The following is a 5,865-nucleotide window of genomic DNA, read 5'->3' on the forward strand; positions in this document are numbered from 1 at the left end:
ACAATGCATAATTATTATATGGTATCAATTGGTTGTGCACTTCAGAGGAATTTGTGGCTATAAATTTTTTTTTTATGGAAGAAAGTCATTTTTTGTCAGAAACAATTAAAAATTGTATTATGTGAATGATGTGAGATACCTATTGAAGCATACACCATTAATAGTTTAGAACTCTTTCATCAACATCATTTGTAGAATTAATGCTTGAGTTGCACAATTTGTAGTATCATGGAGGAATCAACTTTGGTCATTCAGCAGGAGTCCCCTTTATTACTACAAGGTATGACTATGATGCTCTAATTGATCAATATGGTATGTTATTTCTTCTAGATAAGGGTAAAAGATTAAATCTTACCACTATAAAATAGTGTGAAATTTCACATACATTAATTGTGTGAAGAACTATAAATTTGTTCATTCAAAAAATAGAAAATGACACCATTAATAAACCATATGAGCTTTCACCTTCACATGGTTGGCCTTGTTAAGTAGAGAATATTAAAGTATTCTTGAAACCAAGTGAAGTGTAGACAAATAAATTTACTTGGAGCTAGGAACTTTATAAAACACAAGGTAGGTCACTTACTTCAGCCCTATCTCTCCTATGACTTTCTTAGGCTTATGCTTAGCATGATAGGTTTCCTTACTTAACCCTAACCTTCCTTTTCCAAATTTGGTTTGAACTCTTATCTACATTCAAACCCCAAAACTCTTCATATTAGCATTGTGATTCCCTATTCAAGTATCCAAAATCCAACCATTAGATTTTTCTTCTTCTGGGTCTTATAGGACCTCCCAAGGCATGCATTTAGTTAAACCAATCATATTTCCTTCCTTCAATGCCATAACTAAAAAGTTGCACAAAAATGTTGTGGAGACACTTTTAAAAGTTGCTAACCACATTGCATTTTTTGCATTCTTGTCTTCTAGACCCTTGAAACCTTTTTGAATGGAACCAAACATGTTCAATAGAGGTGTTTAGGCATAATTTTTCCCTTGCCCCTTGGTAACCAATATGCCTCTTTTTGTCCCCTAGACCCACTTGAGCAACTTCTTGACAACTTAGCAAGTTTTGACATTTGGCATCCTAATCAACCAACATTACATTTCATGATTTCCAAATGCTGGAACAAGATACTTCTATTTGTTGGCTAAGATTCAGAGCTCGTGAGGTTATTTATTACTGATGGTTGTGACTCTTCTCCATAGGTTTCACTTCTCTACATAGCTTTGTTTGCTAGCATTCTCTATCTTCCACTAAAAATTTCCCAAGTACATCTAATACAATATACTGGACAATTTTAAGGTTTTAATTTAGAGTGAACATGACACAATGAGTTTAATTTTGCACTTTATATGACATTGTTTCTTGAAGTCAAGTAGAACATATTTGGCTTTATTTGTCACAATGAGGTATGAATTATACTAATGATTCTCAGTGTAACCAAAAGTAACATTGTTTTTAGTTACATAAAAACTCCTAAATCTCCATTTTTTTAATAAGTGTGGCTAATTCTAATTCTTTCTTACACATTTGCAATTTAGGTGTTTATCGGAGATGGTGCAAAATTTGTTCAAGATGCATTTCAGCTTGCAAAAGAGAAAGCTCCTTGTGTCATCTTTATATATGAGTTTGATATAATTAGAACCTAACATTTTGATAGGTAATGATATTTTTAATTTTCATTATTGTTAGGAGTCTCACAATACTAAATAGTCTAAATAGTAAAATCATATTGGGTTTGCACATTTAGTCTAAATAGTAAAATAGTCGTCACTCATTTAGTAGTACCAAATGATACCAAATTACAAATGGAGCATGAGGATTGCACATCCAATATGATTTCATCTATTGGGTGTATAATGGGAACAAAATGAGACAAAGTAAAACTTATGGAATATGTTATTATTTACTCATGAGATCCAGAAGAGTGGTTGCCTTTCTTCAGGCTCTAGCAGTGTTATTTCAAGAAATTTCAACTAATTCTTTGTATACACTAACCTACAATGTTATTTATAAATGTAAGGAGTCATTTATAGCCAAGGAAAGAAAAACAACAACAATCTTGCAAGCCAAAGCTGAATGAATCAAATCAACAAGAATACATACAACATTTTCCTTGTTCTACCTTCTTGATGAGTAGTAAGTATTGTGAGAATAGAAAGAGTCTCATCCACCATTCCAATATTTTGGTCAACAAGAAATGTCATTAGAGAAGGGGCAACTCTAGTCTAAACAACCCTGGGTTTGTTTCCTTAATAAATGGACAAAACGAAAAGTGCAATAACAACATATTTTTTCCCTCTTGGTGTTCCATCACATAGTATATAAACCAAAGGAGGGATGGCTCCAATTATAATCTTATTCTTTTCCATGACAGATGGGATAAAAAGAGTTACAACAATATTTTATCTTTCTTCCATAATACCATGCTTTAAGACTTCTATTACATAACTAATGGCTCCTTCTTGAACAATCAATAATTTGGTACTATTTTAAATAGATAAATTTAGAAGGGTAGTCACTACATGCTCCTAAATCTTTGCATCACTTGATGATAACAATTTCACTACATGTTCAATAGTTTCACCCATATCACTACCTCTTTCTTTCTTAAGATTTTTCAATGCTCTTGACTCTGTTGCTAAATCAAGAATAATAGATAGCTAAAGTATATCTACTATCCTTTATAGAACAATAGAATCTACATTTATACTATCTTTATGTGAAAGGGAAATCATAATATTTATAAGAAGTTTGATATCTTGTTATTGGTATAAATAAGTATTTACTTGTTACAATTTACTTAAATTTACTTAGGTCAATGCATTTTATTATTATTTTGCATTATTTTATTATTTCTTAGGTGAGACACTTAGGAGTTTGTGTACTCTTAATGAGTTGTCATGTTGACAACACTAGAGTAAGCAACTCTAATTCAGCATGTGGTGTCTACAACACTAGAGTTTGCACAATCAACTTAGTTGTCATGTAGACAACATAGTTATTCACACTCCTATTTTAGCAGATGGTGTCTACAACATAATTTTGTGTACTACACCTTTATAGGCTTATCCTCACATCATCACACTTACTCCTGTGCTTAATGGAGGATAACCCACACCTGGTGGACATGTGCCTATTTGTATGACATATCATGTTGCTGATTCCTAGGCATTCTAGAAGCATTCTAGAGGCCTTTATATACATGCACTCATAGTGTACTTTCACATTGAATGAATATCATATTGTTATTTTGATCATACTCTTTTGGTCTATTTTTGTGCTTTTGCTTGAGTTCCTTGGTCTTGGGTGAATTTTTTGCTAAGGAAAATTATTAAACTTATGTATCATATCTCCCCTAAGATCTCTTTAATTGGAGGTACATTAGCTCAACTCATTCTTTAACTTCATTAAATTTTTTTAATAAATTATCAGGAAAGGTATCTAAAGATTAATTCAGTTCCTCAGTTAATTGTTGAAACCTTCTTGTGATTACCTTGCTCTCAAAAACTAGATATAGTTTTCTACCATTAGGAGAGAGTTGAAGTGAAGCTTTAGCAGATTGCTGGGCCTTTTACAAGGAAGAAATACAGGGAAGAGAATCCCAAGGTAGAGATCCAGAGGGTGGAGACCTCAAATAGACTCCCAAATATAATCTAAATAAACAAATGAAAGTTTTAAGTTAAACTTGATTTTATAGAATTTAATTTATAGGTTGACTATTGAACTCAAGACCTCCACCATTGTCAAGGGCTCAATGGAGCACATAAGAAAAAAAAATGGTATACAGTGGGAAAACACAGTCAAGAGGAAAGAAAATGAAAACAAAAAAACAATCTTCATCTTCTAAAACAATAGAAAAACTCTACCTCAACAATCATAATATACATTGCTCAAGCATTTATAAAATTATATTGTAACACAAGTTTTAAATGCTTTGAATTACTTCATTCACAATAATGTGCAACAACAAAAAATCTATCCAAAATGTGACTACAAAAAACACACATTTGGAATACAACTAATTTCCTCAAACCTTCTCCAATCTAATACTTCACAGTTACACATTACCATTTTACTACTGCTAGATGCATGCTAGTTTTATAACTGAAGAAAGATCGATAAAGAAGAAGCATTAAGCCACAAATATAGGCATTCATCATGAATTTCATGAATGCAAACGTATAGAGTAATAACTTTACAAATCCCTACATTGGAGAAATTAATGGTACTTTGAGATTTTTTTAAAATAGATTTTTAATATCATCTATCATTCTTTGGATCAATTCTTAACAGGATTATATGCATGCATGTAGCTATCATTAAAGTGTTTTATTCTAGGGGTGTTTTGTATTGAAGTGCACAAAATATAATAAAAATTATTTTGAGAGATTTAGTAGAAGTCAGAACTGATAAAGTATTTTGCATCCTACACCAATAAGATAAAATGGATGCTTAATGATCTTTTCATATCTAGTTTTTTAGAAGCCTATCTAACATATTTGGTAACAAATCTACAACTATCCCTCTTATTTTATTTAGCTTACATCCTAAAACATTTCCTTGGATATACTCAGCTTACATCTCCATCTCTATGGATTTATAGCCTTTTTAAGAAGCTTTCTTGCATACTTATTAGTTTCATGTATCAAAAACATTGTCAAAGTATTCACTTCTTGTGTGTTTTTCCCATTTGAGAGAACATAGACTTATAATCTTTTGAAGTTAATCATAACCATTTAAACAATAGAGTATTGTGCAATTGAGATGAAACTAGAGACACATACTAGATTCAAGGCCATGGCAATACTCATATGTAGGTGTTCCCAAGTTGAAATATTATCTCTTATACATGTTGCATCATGGCTTTGACTGCCTATGTATCCAGCTCTGATTAAAACAAAGGGTCATCGATTGGGACTTGCTAGGAGCAATCCTTCAAATGTGGACCTTGCCATTAATGTGTCATATACCTACCATAACCAACCAAAAATAAATAAAATATGAAGGAACCTGCTTGAGGCTTTTTCAACAAAATATTAGAATGGTTTTTACAAGAGTACTTTGCATCAACATTACACATTACATTGTGGTAGTGAGAATGCTTCTGCTATCCATCCAATTCTTTATCCCCTCTATGGATGTTTCTTTCAAGCACAGTTTTTATCATAGTTTGTATAGCATCACACCTTCCAAAGTAATTAACTCCAACAAAAATCTCCATTATTATCATTTTTTGTTATCTTATAAGTTAACTACCTAAAATTGTAAAAATAATAATAGAGACTGCAATAAAAAATAAATACACTTCATGAATCCCTCTCCATTTTACCTTTAAAATAATAGGTTCACTCATATCATTCCATATACTATCAACAATATTTGAAACAAAACTACTAACTAATTTTGACCACCACTTTTGCGTTGTGGCTTGGGTGAAATTAGGGAAAAGACACAACACAAGCCTGACTTCCCCTGCCAATAATATCCAACATATCAAGTTATCAACTTTTAAATATTTAAAGATACAAATAACATGTCACCTTTTTAACCACTACTTACAAAAATAGCCACCTACATATTGATTACCATCTACCTATAGAACCCATACATCATTTAAGCATCCATTGTCATAGAAAAAATTTCATTTTTCATTTTTATACCAGGATCAATCATCCAAACACCTTTAAAACCTTTTGCATGCAAGTTGCTTGCCAAAGTTTAGGGATCATGATATCACTTCTAGAAATTAAAAGAAAAGTGCACTTTTTAATTATAAATGACCAATTACTTTTAAGAAAAATAGTTTGCCAAAATCTTAGAACCATAAATGTGTAACTTAATCATACATTAGAAATGAT

At 31.5% G+C, this 5,865-nt stretch overlaps 1 pseudogene; it reads right to left on the reverse strand.

The window, feature by feature from the left end:
- Positions 1–1,891: 1,891 nt before the first annotated feature.
- Positions 1,892–5,228, reverse strand: LOC149542699 (uncharacterized; annotated as a pseudogene).
- Between the last annotated feature and the right edge of the window lie 637 nt (positions 5,229–5,865).

The sequence above is a fragment of the Cupressus sempervirens genome, chromosome 8, assembly GCF_028749045.1.
Source record: "Cupressus sempervirens isolate cs-2001-9-10 chromosome 8, ASM2874904v1, whole genome shotgun sequence".
Lineage (NCBI taxonomy): Eukaryota > Viridiplantae > Streptophyta > Pinopsida > Cupressales > Cupressaceae > Cupressus > Cupressus sempervirens.